This window comes from Talpa europaea (assembly GCF_964194135.1).
Source record: "Talpa europaea genome assembly, chromosome: 5".
Lineage (NCBI taxonomy): Eukaryota > Metazoa > Chordata > Mammalia > Eulipotyphla > Talpidae > Talpa > Talpa europaea.
The window spans coordinates 121364419-121379148 of NC_140071.1; the positions used below are offsets into that span (position 1 = coordinate 121364419).

The 14730-nt window shown below is 41.5% G+C and overlaps 1 protein-coding gene across 1 annotated transcript in view; it reads left to right on the plus strand.

The window, feature by feature from the left end:
* Positions 1 to 1335: 1335 nt before the first annotated feature.
* Positions 1336 to 14730, plus strand: part of RBM47 (RNA binding motif protein 47) — a gene marked incomplete at both ends in the record, with an annotated part of 132537 nt that continues 119142 nt past the window's right edge. The window contains one exon of the mRNA XM_084232886.1: positions 1336 to 1382. The remainder of the gene's footprint in view (positions 1383 to 14730) is intronic.

Genomic DNA, 14730 nt, shown 5'->3' on the forward strand with positions numbered 1-14730 from the left:
CTTGTATAAACAGGTAATACGCAGGGGTGGGGCACAGATTGCGGGTTTCTTTGGGATGGGGAGAGGGTGGGGGTTAGAGCCACCTCCCCAGAGATCACTGAAGGTTCAGGGAGGGCTTGGCCGCCGTTTTCAAGTGCAGTGTTTTTTGTTCCCTTTCTAGAAACCAGCTGTAACTTTAGGTCAGAGCGCATTAAAACGAGCCACTTCTGAAGGAGCGGCGCCCAGGCCCCAGGCCCTGCTGCGGAGGCCTCGGCAAAGGTCAGAGCCTTGTCCGCGTGACTCTGCTGCGCGCGCCCGTCGAGCAGCCGTCCGCCTCAGGTAAGGACGCTCGGGAGGTGCCCCCTGCCTTCAGAGGCGCCTGGGCGCTCGCCGGGAGCCTACCTGGTCCAACGACTTCTTTGCTACAGAAGGACGGGGGTGGGTGGTACTGATCGGCTCGTGACTCAACAGCAGGTTCCTTCTTCCTCGCACTTGGTTGTGTTTGGTTTCTCGGAACAACCCGCCGGGGGCCTGACGTCTGCTCCGGACGCCTGTCCTCAGGTGGAGCAGGTGCCACTCTGGGGCCATGTCTGCACGTCAGAAATGGATGTGACTCTCTGAGGGGGGGCGAGAAGCCTGTCGAGCGAAGTCCCCCAATCGCTCCCATCGAGGCAGATTTTTTTTTTCACCTTCAGCCAAGGTATCTGCGCTCCTAAAACAACAGGAATGTTGCACTGGCCCTTAGCCAGCCGAGGCTCAGCGAGCAGGATAAAATTTCAGTGCAGATTTACGGGAAGTTGCCGGTGTTGGGAGTAAAAATCTGGTTTGGTGAGTTTAAGGGAAGGGAGTCGACGAGAGACAACCTTGCTACTGTGAGGCGAATGGCCTCGGCTGGGGGAGGGCGGCCGGGGGCGGGCGGAGGGAGCGCGCGCGAGCTGGGCGAGCAGCCTCCGAGCGCTCCCCGCGCGCCGCGCCGGACGCAGCCCGGCTCCCGTGGTGGACCCGCCGGGGTGGACCCGGCACCGCTCGGCCCGCAGCCTCGCCCCGAGAGCCGCCTCCTGGGCATCGCTGCTGCTGCTGCCCACTCTGGAATGTGCGGCTGGGGACTGGGAGAAGCCGGGGCTGGGGGAGTCGTCCTGGTGGAGAGTTTCTCTCTGCAGGTCTCCAAGGTTGGGAAATTCTGACCCACTGGAATTCCCAGAGCCTGGGAGTTGAGCCTAAAAAACGATCTGTTGCTTTAAAGCGGCGCGGTGGGGAGTAGCTGGACACTCCTTATTTTGGTTTTACATTAAAAAGAGGGAGGCCGACGAGATGTGGTAGGTGACTTCCTAGCTGTGTCCATTGCTACCGGGCTGTGAATGGTGTTAATTTCTGAAGTGGGCGACTCCAAATACATAACAAAGGTAAGGTGGTTTTTGGTGCTTCTCAGCTGCTGTCCCTTAAGCTTTATATTTGGGTTCCAGGCTTGAGTTTGCTTGTTCTTTTTCTTCTTCTCGCCCATTGCCACCCTCCTTCCGGTGCTGGGGTAGTTGGTGGGAATGAAATGGTTTGTAAAAGCTTCAGCTTCTGGGAAAGCAGAATCATATACAGTCAGCTAACTCGTGTTTCCTCTAGTGATGAAACCTTTTCCATACAAGAAACATTTTTTTTTTTTTCACTGTTGAAAATACGATGGGACGGTCGGTGACTTTTCAGAATCCGATTATTAAAGTGAGGCTGAGGAAACATGACAGACGTCTCTTAAATGGGGGACATGGGGGTGATATCCCCTCCCCGCCCCCCAGCAAGGCTGTGAGGCGAGTTCCTGTGGTAATTTACTTCTGAAGGTAACACTGAGTTGGCGCTTAGTTGTTCGAAGTTAAAAATTCAATCTGCATAAAAGCGTAGGCCAAATGAATTATGACAGCTGACAAATCACCACTCACCAGATATTTAAGAAATCAGTGAAAAGAAATGAAAGTGGAATTTTTCAACTAAGTGATTCATTTTTTAATGAGGTAAAAGATCAGCTAATCTTTTGGTGCTGTCCCAAGGCATTTGGTGATGTGGCTTCTGCCTTGAGGTTTATCAAAGTGATTATCAAAGTGTCTTCAAGGTTACTTACAGGCCACTGCTGATTGCAAGGAAAAACCAAATAGGTTGTTCTAGTGTCATTTGAGTGACTCAGTTTCTTCAGCAGGAATATAAATTAAAAATGTGTTCTTTGAGGTTTTAGTACTGGAAGCACATTCATTTTGTTTTTTAGGGGAGAAAGCAAAGGTTTGACTACACAAACATGAAGTTGTAGCAGTTTTAAACTCAGTTGCAATTAGAATTGCGGGTGCCAATTCTAAAAGGTTGTTAGTGTGTCAGTAGCATAAAACACAACCGCTAGACAAGCTCAAATACCCAACCGAGGTAGTGAGATAGCACTTTGTGGGAGTTTGTGTTGCTGTTGATTTTAATAGTGAACTTCGTCAGATTGATGATGTGAAATCTTGGAAATAAACTAACCCAGTCTGAAAGGGAAACAGGAGGAGGCAGCGGAGAAAGAAGTTTGGGTTTGTATCTTTTTCTTGTCTACTTTAACCTTCACCCTGTTCTGATATACGTATCATTGTACTCTTTGACTTCATTATTACATACTGAGAGATTGAATAATTGGAAATTTCACCATGGCCTCGCTTCAGGATCAAAATTCAGTGCTAAATCAAGAAATAAGCTGACAAAAGCCAGCCCCTAGCCTGAGTCTGCCACGCTTCACCTGACCAGGCTACACTTGAATTCATCTGGTCAAGAGTCATTTTGAATGCATTCTGAATATGAATCAAAATTACCTTTCTCTTGGTTAGTGAGTTTTCAAAGTTTATAGGATTAAGCATTCAGCATCATTTTATTTCAACCTCTATGGTTTTAATATTTAATTTTGGTTCTCCAGCGCGCAGCTCTAGGTTAACTTTTGAAAGGATTCTGCTTCAAACAGTTGGTGATACAGAGGATGAAATAAAGACAGAAAGCAAGGAGACTGGGCTCCTGGACACGTGTCTTATGTATTTGCTCTATCTAGAGTTTTGAGACTACTCACGTTTTTTTCTCACATGTTAAGAACATTTAGATCAGACCGTTCTTCTTGATTTGATCAGAAGGTTAAGCAGGTGAAATGATCTTCTTACAAAATGGATTTATTTCCTTTCCAAATTCTGCTCTTGATCTGAAGGTTGAAAGTAAATCATGTACCAAATAATTGAGCTCTGACTACTATAGGAAAGGGTTTCCTTTTTCAGTCTGGCTTGCTCCTTCACATTTCAGTCTCTTCTGATTTTTCTTGAACTGGCAGGGGAATGTGTGCAGGGGTACTGGTGGGGGGGGGGTGGGCAGATTTCCTTAAAATTCAGCTGAGGCTTGGGCCTCCCCAGTGGTGCAGCGGTTGAGCGCTGGGTTGCGAAGCTGCCCGCAGCCTCTGCAGCGCCAGTTCGATCCCCGGCCACCAGCGAGGGTTCCACATGGCGAGCAGACCTCTCCTGTTGCCCGCTGCTCCCCTCAGCAGTGTATTTTGTCAGTCTGTCTGTTCTGACCCTGGCTCTGACTGGTGAATTCTCTCATCCTCCCACGTTTCTCACTGTACCCAGTGCTTGTATAAATAAATAAATAAAACACACACACACACACACACACACAAATTCAACTGAGGCTCAAACTGAATTGTGATTAGATTACCTCCGAGGATGCCTAATCCTAGAAAAAGTGTTAATAAGAGGGCTTAGTTGGGATCCTTAAGACTTAGAAAAAGGATATATTTTGCATGAATTTAAAATTTGTGTGCCAAATATTTATATGACAATGAAAACATAAATGCCTTTTATTGTGCTTGTTAGGATGATTCCAAGTAAAAGGTTATATTTGATCTTTTCAACTGCTGGCCTGATTAAATATGAGATATAATTTTACTCTTGGGAGCACTCTCTGTGCCTTATGGTGAAGTGGCATTTTTTTGATTTAATATCCATAAGAGGGGTGTGTTAATCAAAGCAACGCCCTGTGGACAGTAATTTTTTTTTTAAGAACAACTGGAAAAAGGTTTTTAGTAACGGCAATGCTGAGATGATCTGGGTTTAGAGATAGAAGGCTTTTAGAACCCCCAGAGAAGAATGATAGTAGAAACGATAAGTAATCATTCCATTGCCACCTCAAGTTGTTGGACACATCCCGTGCTGGAGCTACTGAGAGGGACATGATACTCTGCCAATTTTTGTGCGTGGTCCTGAATCATCTCATCATGAAAACACTCCTGAGATGGTCCCAGATTGATTTCTGATTATTTCTCCTTCTCTGTTAGTGTTTCCCCTTCTATTCTGTCTGCCAGCATCTGCAGAGGGAAAAGATAACCTTCCTTTTGAAGTCTCTGTACCCACTATCTTCCCCCAACCCCTTCAGGATCGCTTATATTTTGCCATGAACAAGGTATGAGGGACGACTTGTTCAGTAAAAGTAATAGGGGAAAGAATGGAGGAGTAAGTGGCCAAGAAACAGTTGAAAAACAAAGACCATCTGTAGTATGAAATTTACCAGAAAGCTCCCATAGAGATTATCAGTGACCCCAAACCATTGCAGGTGAACTGGCAAATGTTAAGTATTGGAAGCTTCTCTTCACTTTGGTAGATCATATGTACCTCGTGCATTGCAACAGGTGGCTCATTGCAAGGAGATCATGATATTATCTCTTAGTACAACCAAAAGTAAATTGGTACAGAAGGTACAGGTCCTACGAGCATACTCCCACTGAGTCCATTCTGCCTTGACTACTTTCTGCAGTGATTTAAGGATAGTTAAAAAAAAAGTCACTACTCAGTTTATGTAACACACACAGACACACACACGAGCATTCTTTTTTGTTGTGAATGTTCAGTTTTTGTCATCAAACTTGTATGTTTAGAAATATTCAGTTTACATGTTTGTAAAATACAAAACATAGTAAATTGATACTCTATTAGAAATGACTCACTGTAGTTGCTCTTTTGGACCAGGTTTTAAGAGTGGGGTCATTTTAGAACACAAAAGCACACTCTACCTCTCTGATGACCACTGAAGAGAGATGACATCAGGAGAGGACAAAATGCTCATGTAATGCTGAAAACCTTTTTTGATTTTGGAGGAAAATATCAATCTTGTCATCAGCAGATTCGTGAGTTCTGCAATATTTATATTTTCATTGTAAATTACAGCCAGCTGTATAAATCAAGAAAACAATATCTGGTCTCCTCAAATCACCCTACTTATCTTTGGGTATACAGTATGTGGTTCTTAAGAACATGGCGACCCAGGGCCAAGACTATAGTGCCTGGTGGAGGTAGCTGAATGAAAAGGGGGCTGGTAATAGTTTTAGCATCTGATTTGTGCTCTACTTTGGCAAATGGTCAATATTGATCATATTCCTTGAGTTTCTACCAATGGAAAAGACAAACAAACTGGGGAGAAAGAACCTGATCCCGGAAGCTATGGATAACCCTATGTGGGTGAGCAAGAGTTAATGTACATACCAATGGGCAGTGGTAGGTGCAGTGAATGCAGGTCATTGTGTGCCTGAAACAGGAACAGTACCCTTTTACCTGACCAAGGAAATCCCAGCCTCAAGAATTATAATACAAGGTCTCTGTCTCTTAGAGCACTGAGAACTGGCTCAGTGATTCTGAGAAGCACTTCATGTGGTACCACAAAAAAGTATTTTTAATAAAACAAAGAGGAGTTTTCTTAGGTGTTCATTCTCTTAGATGATTGTGATCGCCATTCTGAAAGTGTGTATTTTGGTCTTTAAAGTTCAGGTAAAATGTTCCTGTTTCTAAAAAGTTGGGGTCTATGTTAGTGATAACAGCACAGTGATTTTTGAAAAGATGGCTTAAATAATATTTCTTTTTGTTTTTTGGCATTTAAAAAAAAAATAATAACATGGTTCTCGGTACATCAAGCCCTTGCCAAGATTAGGCCCATCTTCTCAGTAGCTTTCTCAAGACAAAGTTGCCTTTGTGTAACTACAATTGGGAGGATTTGGTGACACAGAAAATTCAATGGGGCACTGCAACTTATTATTAACAGAAAAAATTCAATGACCCGATGTTTTTGTTATTGTCTTTTTAAAATATTCTGCCAGCTAATGTGTACATATTTCTCCATGTAGAAGCTCTTACTGTTTTAGACTTTCCCGGGGAAGAATGTGGTGGTTACAGACTCACCTTGGAGTTCATTTAGATTAGAAAAAGGGCAAAGCTGCAGCACGCTGATGGTATGGAGAGCTCAGCTCTGTGGGCAAGTTTGTTCCCAGGGTAATCAGGAAAATTTTATCTCACATGGAGAGAGAGAAGGGAGTTAGTTAGAGTAAACATGACAGTCTGGGGGGAAAGGGATGACTTTTATGCTAAATTCAAACTCCAAAGCCAAGTGGCTAAGAACATACTGATTTGTATCAAATTCTGACTCTGCCAGTTATGAGATAAAGGATATTTTCCATTGCTCAGTTTCCCCAACTGTAAAATGCTTACTTCAAAGGGTGTACTCTTGGCCAAGGAAAAGAGATGAGGGAGGACAGGTGGCTGACAACTTGTACTGAATCACTTCTAGTGACATCTTATTTGCAGAACAAAGGGAATCCAATAGCAAGTTAGTCCTTCCCACCTGGTGCAAACAATAGTTTGGCCCAGGAATCTTTGCTCTACATTCAGGATTCCAAGATCCTCCTTAGGCATATGTAGATTTGCCAATGAGTAAACAGAAACTGCCAGCTCAGATGATAGAATGGGCCCTGGAATTTGTGTCTTTCCTCTTCAGTTGTGCCTTATTCAAAGACAATCACTCCCAGTGCCTGAGACCAAGTCTGGGACTGCAGAGATCTTAGGATATTCTCCCAACACCCTTCCCAGAGCGCTGAGAGTGACTCAGAGTCCCCACTGGGAACTGTAAGAAGCACACAGACCCTGAAATTAAATTAAATGGTAACTCATATATTCTCACATCCTGGTAATGTGTGAAGGGTCTTATCCTTTCCCCATTGTCTAGAGCCGGTCAATAAACTCATTAGTGGAAGTACAGAATCTGCTTATTTGTTATCTTTGCTTCCGCCTTTTCCCTAACCCCATAGGAATCTGGAGTGGCTCTTTTAAAACAAAAGCCATATCACCCCCTGCTGAGAAAATTTTAATGCCTTTCCATCTGACTCAAAAACCAATGAGGCACTATTTTTCTAGTGCCTTTCCCTTTCTAATTTCACCTTGTCACTCACTCTCTTACTCTCCTTTAGCAAGTTTCATGCCTCAGGCCTTTGCACTGGTTGTTCCCTCTCCCTGATCTTCCTCAAATATCTGCAAGACTTACTCTTTCACCTTCTTCAAGTCTGCTTTTCCCTAGCCCACCTTAAGCAGTAGTACCTCCATCCTGCTCACTTGTTCTATCTCCCTATCCTGCTCTATTTTTATATAGTATTCACTACTTTTAAGGGTGATATGCATTGTGTGATTTATTGTCGTGTTTCTTGTTAGAATGTCTGCTTCATTTATTGGTGTACCTCAAGTACCTTAGAACTGAGGTGTCCACAGAATAGGTGCTTGATAAACATTTGTTTAATGAATGAAGTACCCAAGCTTTTGCACAGCAGCGTTTGAGTGAGTGTGCTCTACTCAAAATACAACAATCAACATGTCTTTGAATGAGCGTGGGCTTTCTCCCAGATCTCTCCTGTTAAGTTGCCATGTTTTCTCTGCTGCCTTTGGTTTCACTGATGGGGGCCTATGACTAAGCAAGGCAAGGCTAAGCATGGGGATGGCGCAATCATTTCAGCACTTCTGTTTCCAAATCAAAGCCTCCTCTTTGGCAATCTTTTTGTGATTTCCATCTAATTCTTACAACCCTCTGTTTTGAACCAGTCTTGTGAATTGCATGCCCTACAGATAATTACACTTGACTAACTCATGTTATGATATTGTTTATCACTTTTTCTATTGTCATTTAATTATAATTAATGATTGTTCTGAAAGTAACTGTCAAGTGTAGGTGGTTTTTTTTTTTTTTTTTACTTTCTCTTTTGACCTTTGTGATTTTGCCAAATGCCAGCTGCTGTTCCAAGATTGACTCCATCTAGATTTTTCTGGATTTCAGAGCCCTGTTAAGTATCTTGCCTTGACTTGGCATGAAATAAGAGTGCTAGTGTCATTGTCTGAATTTTTAATATTTCTCCAGGACCTTTATACAAAACCTTGGTTTGAATAACAAAACAACTCTGATCTGTTATGCTTGTTTGCCAGCCCTGACCTCATTTTCTCTCTTTGCACAGTTACCTTGGTTTGACAAAATTGCTTTTTTTGGTTCTTGGAGCTCCCTTTGTGCATTCACCTGCCTTGTGCACTAGAAAGGGCTTCCCCAATGACTATTGTTACTGGTCTAGATTTGGGGACCCTACAATGGGTTTCATAGGGAATATACACTCCAGGAAGAGTTGGCAGTAAAACAACAACAAAGCAATAGCACATAAATTCTGCTGAAGGTACATATGATACACAGGATTCTACATTTACTTATTTCTGAAATTTTTTAAAAGATTTATTTATGCATACAAGATCTGGGATGTAAGCCAGAGATGCAGGGGGCTGGGGCGGGAGGTGGGTGAGAGGATTCACCAGAGAGAGTGGGAAGCAGAGCAGGCAGATCTACTGCAATACACTGCTGAGGGGAGCAGCAGGCGAGGCAGGAGAGGTCTGCTGCGCCATGTGGGTTTCCCCGGGCCAGGGATTGAACTTGTGCTTCAGTGGCTGGCAATAGCTTGATAGCGCTGTCTTTAACCCCTGCACCACAAAGGAGGCCCTATTTCTGAATGTTGTTGATCATGGCTTGTGGCTGATTTAGAATTATCTGGATTTTTTCACTTCTAAGTTGATCTGAACCTATCATAACAATTGATTGTAAATGAATCTGGCCACTGTCATCACAATTAATAGTAAATTGATTGGGTAACTATGCTCATAATTAATAGTAGCTGGACAATTTGTTGAGAAATTTAAAAAAAAAATTCCTGATATACAGCTGATATTTTTTAGAGCTTTCTGCAAATTATTTTTTCACTTACCATATGTGTTGAATGTGACAATAAGTAGCCTATAAATGTTGAGTTAGACCTCTCTTTAAAAACCAGTATAGGGCCTCCCTGGTGGCGCAAGGGGTTAAGCACTGCACTATGAAGCAATTTGCAGCCTCTGCAGTTCCATCCCCGGCCAGCCAGGGAGCAACCCACATGGCACAGCAGACCTCTCCTGACTGGCCCGCTGCTGCCCTCAGCAGTGTATTTCAGTCAGTCTGCCTGTTCTGCTCCCCAGTCTCTGGTGAATCCTCTCACCCCCCACACCTCTGGCCTGTACCCCAGCTCTTGTATGCATAAATAAATAAATCTTTAAAAAAAATAAAAACCAGTGTAGAGGGAGGTAATGGTAATTATAAATTAGAAAAGTTTATCAAAATGTAGAGCCAATGAACATTAAAAAAAGAGAAAGATGAATATGAATTAAATGACTTTAACACTGAAAGGATGCTTTTTTCTTAATGTAAACAGACTCAGCTTTTATTGAGCGGCTGTTATATGCCAGATACTCGGCACTAGGTATACAACAAAGAATGAAAGTTTTTGCCCTCATGGGGTTTTCTTTGGGGCTGGAGATGGGATTCAGTACCCTGAAGGATACTAAATAGGTACTAGACAATAGTAGGTAGGACTATTGCCTGGAACAGTCTAGAAGGCTCTTTCAGGTTGGTGATGCTGAAAGCGTCTGATAGACTGGGAGATCCCTGTCAGATGCACTCATGACAGTCTTAAGGCTGGAAATGGCTTCACATGGGTAGGGAGATAAGTAAGACTGGTGTTGATATAGTGCTGGGAGTGGAGAGCAGAAGGCTGGGGTTACTGAGACTCAGAGTATGTAGACCCTTCATAGAAAGAAAAACAGTTTGCATTTTCTTGCTTGGAGCCCCATGGAAGGCCATGCAAAAGGATTTACTTGTTAGATGATAATGTTGACTACTAGGTAAAGACTCAGTTGAATGGAGGTTGTCAGAGAAGATTAGGCAAGAAAATTCCAGAGTTTTTTTGAGGGTGGTGGTGGAGGTGGAGGGAAGTTGGTTAACTGGGGGTAATTTCTTCTGTTTTTCCTCCTGCCAATGCTGGGGGTCACCATTGTCAGTTCAGCCTTGTCAGCGGCTGGTAGAAACGGCATGTTTTGATGGCGAAGGCCTGACTGTAGGGATGAGGGAAAGAATGAGAACTCTGGACTGTGTTACTGGGGGTGATATGGGAAACTTGGGGAGAACAGGTTTGAGGGGACACAGATGGAATCAAGGGTTCAGTTCTGGGTTTGATGCTAACTATCTCTTTAATCAGCCAAGGAGATGTTGAAAGTTTCCCTTTTGTATTCAGTGGCTCCAGCAAGAGCAGGAGGAACCTCTTCTAGGAAACTGAAATTTTGTGTCTTAGTATTTCTTTCTCACTATGCCCAAATCTGCAAATATAGACAAGGTGTGTGACCTTTATTTATGAATCACAGATCACAAAATAATATTATCAATTGAGTATCTACTACTGTGTATAGAAAACTGTAATGGGGGAGTCAGACTTTTAAAACAATCTTAAGTATAGTCTCAGCCATCAAGAATCTTTTCACGTAAATCAATCTGATATATATTTAATATTTAAATATTAATATATTTAATATTTACATTATATAACATATTTATAAACCAGTATAAATATGTATATACATACTTAATATATAATTATTTAACATATTAAATGACATGTATTTAATATTGAAAATTAAATATAAATTATACATTAACAAAGATTCATTCCATATTACAAAAAAAGAAAAGAAATATTCCAGAGCAGAACACAATGGATTTCCTTGTGACTTACAACCACTTTAGAGGCATGCAAATTTGTGCTGTAAATATTGGCACATAAAAATGGATCCATTTAGAACATACAGACGTATTTCTTGTCGCTTCCTTTCTTACTTTACAAAAACTCTCCTGATATTCTTCTATTTATATGAGTGGAAATGGGAAGCTAACTCAGACACACCTAATGACTTTGTGAAAGGCTAATTTGTATCTCTAGCAAACCCATATTTTGAGTTTCTAGAGTAAGCACTCCCCTTAGGATGGTGAACAGGCGTGAAACCTGGGGAGCTTAGAGAAGTAGAAACTTTGTCTATGGTTTATTTGTATTGCCACCAGGCAAATCTTCCTTTCCTATCGTGGTTATCCTAAGAGAAGAGATTAAGCATGTATTTCCATTTTCATAGGACTAAAATGCTATAGTTTGGTCTGAAGTGATGGAAACTTCAGCAAGAAAGATGTTTAAAAGGTTATAAACCATTAGGTCTGGGTGGAGGTCGGAGGAGAGGTTATAATGGATAGACCCTGTTTTGCAATCACAGTTATAGAAATGGTGGTGTGTCAACACCAATGGAAGCCATGAGGTGTAATCAGATTTACTGTTGCCTGTTTGGGCCAAATGGTGTGGGTTTTGGTTTGCATAAGTGGGGTCAGTTTCCCCAAGAATATGTAGCACCTGAAGGTTTCACATTTATTTAAATTCCATTTTTAATACGGAAGATATTTTGATGAGGCACGTCTGTAATGTGTACCTGCAACCATCCCTTAGAGAAAGGAGAAGGCTTGTGTCCCAGTAATTTTTGAACAGCTGTTTGTAACTAAATATTTGAAGTTGAAAATTAAAAAAACACAATAATAATTGCAGATGATAATAGTTGACATTGAATGAGTACCTACTATATACCAGGCATCATGCTTTCAAATGAACAAAACTACCCTTATGTGGTACGTCCTACCATTTTCCACATTTGACACATATGGAAATGAGACATGACAGGTCAAGCCACTTGTCTGGGTTAAATAAGGGTTGGAACGCAGACTTGTGAGGCTTCCCAAATGAGGTCAGGTTTGGGGAAATCCCTGACCAGGTCCCAATCTTCTTACCAAGATCTACCACTCGCTTATAACACCTCCAAAAAAGCGGCCGTGGATAGGACACTTCACTGCAATCTTCTTGACTTTAAAATTATATGGAAGGAAGGTGACGTTTTGAAATACTTAATTTTTACATAGCTCTACATTTCTCTCAATCTTTTTACCTGTATGTTTCAAATCAGTGAATGGTGGCTACTTTATAGATGCCTAAAGGGAACATGGGGGTGTGGGAGTAAAGGGGTGGGGGATGATGAGAAGACCATTTACCATAGCATCAAGTTACTGCCAGATCAGATGACTTGTCCAAATCTTACAGATTTATTCTTAATTTCTGAATTCCTTTTGAGATAGTGAATGTTGTTGGCATACAGTCTTATTCTTCTAGACTGGTGGTTCAAGAACACTGGTTCTCCACTGGGGGAGATTATCCTCAGGAGACGTTTGGCATATCTGGAGATATTAGTGGTTGTCACAATTTGGGAGGGTGGGTACACTGGCATCCCTGAACAGAGGCCACAGATTCTGCTAACCTTCCTGTAATGCACAGGACAGCCCCTCACAACAAAGAATGATCTGTCCCCTTATGTCAGTAGTGCCATGATTGGAAAAACTCTTTCTAGATGAGTCTTTGCTTATGGCAACCGCTTTAGATCCTATACAACACAAACACTTCCATATACAACACGCTTAAAGGGAAGATGGAGGTGTGGGAGTAAATGGAGGGCATGGCTGAGAAGGGCAGTTCCCGTTGCATTAAGTGTAACTTTAGCTTTTAACTCTCATCTCTTCTGAAGATTCAGAGCCTAAGAGTGAATTTGAGGTAAGGCAGTGACAAAGTCAACCTGATTTCTGTTTTTAGGAGGCAACTGTTCACTAGCAGCCTTCTAGAAAAGTCTTCCATAGTTTATTTTCCCTCTGCAGTACTAAATGTTAGTCATTATACTGTTTTCTTGGGTTCTGAGAATTTTTCCTTAAGACCCACTGATATCATTAAAATACAGCATTTCATTAGATTTTGGCTTGTGAGAGATGCCTTGCTCTATAAATTGCTGATAGAGCTGGACTTTGAGAACATTTGTTTTCACACCTAACGATGCCTTCAAATTTAAAGCTTTAGTTAAGTAGCAAGAAGTTGTCCTATGCTTTATCAAGTCTGTATCTTAAAGTCATTGGAAATGAAATCCCTTATACCATGCTTTAAACTCCTTGGAGAGAAGCTATATGAAATGAATGCATGCTGGTATAGGAACACGCTGTCAGCAGCTTTGGAAAACAACAAACATGCTGGAAATGAACTTCATGTACTAAGCTGATATTTTCCTTTGAAGAAACATTTTGGTCAATATTTGATGTCCTGCAGATTTGGGGAAGAAAGATAAATGCATTTTGGTTTGCGTTGGTTCCTGGTTGAGGGAAGCTGAGTTTACCTAGTTTTCATAAGAAATTAATTGGAACTAAAGGAAACCTTTCCTGTTGTGCTAGGCCAGGTCAGGTCACTTAAGGTAACAAAGTTTAAAATATGCCCTGTTAGATCAGGCTGCATGAGATGTATTTTGGACAATGTAATTCTTGGAATTTCTAGTTACATTCCTCAAATTGTCTGCTAGGTACAGACCCTAAATTCCATTATCTTTCCACACCCACACATGGTGTCTGTGACCAGTGAATTCATTCAAATTTCAGTGAACTTACATCCATTTGCCTCCTTTCTACTTTCAAGAACATTGGTGCTATAATATATGACCACTTGTCGAGGAAGTATTTACTTCTCTTGCCTCCAAAGGTAACTTTCAAGCATCTGTAGGTACCTAACTGCGTCCTGGCACTCTTGACCTTTCATGCCTTTGACATTAGAGTCCTATTATATCTCACTCTTTGTCTTTGTGTTCTGAGGAGGCATAAGTCTGTGTGGAAGGCCAACACTGTGCTTGATTATTTTATTTTAGTTGCTTCTCTCATGATATGGGCTGAGGAGGATGGGTGGATGCATACATCTCATTCATCATATCATTGATGTGATGGACAAATTGTCCTACTTATTTTAAGATGTTCTATGATTTCGTCTTGAACAATGCTTTCAAGTCTGCTTCCAAAGTTCTTCTTGAACTTTTTGGTAATAATAATAACTTCCACCATTTATTTGTGGAGTAAATGTAAATTCTCTGTCAAGCATTTGATATACAAAATGAGTAATACTCTAGATTTTTAGGGAGCTCACAGAGTGAGACATGTAAGGGGGAAAAAAAACCTCTTGTGCTTTCTATAATAGAGATGTTTGTTTATTCATCCATGAATTCATTGAAAACCATTTGTTTTGTGCTTAGATTTAGCTTCTGGAAATAAGAAAAGATGTGTTTTAAAGGAATTATCATTTAGTACAAACTGACATATTAAAATGAGTGCCATATGTTCTAGATGCTAATAGGAATCAATAGAATCAGTTTCACCCAAGGAAGAAGATGTTTAGGAGATTCTTCATAAGGAGAAGACTTTTAACATACTTAACATTACATAGTATGTGTTAGGTGAATGATTCTCTTCTAAGTACCTTACAAAGATTAAATCAGTTCGCATAGATGAGATACATATCCCCCTTTTACAGACCAGAAGACTGAGGTACAGAGAAGTTAAGTAACCTGCCGAGGCTTCCATACCTAAGACATAAGAAGGACAGAGGCAGGGTACCCAAGCAATTTGTCTCCAGAGTTAGAGGCAATTCTTGATGGAGACTCGAGATATGAAAAAAAATAGATG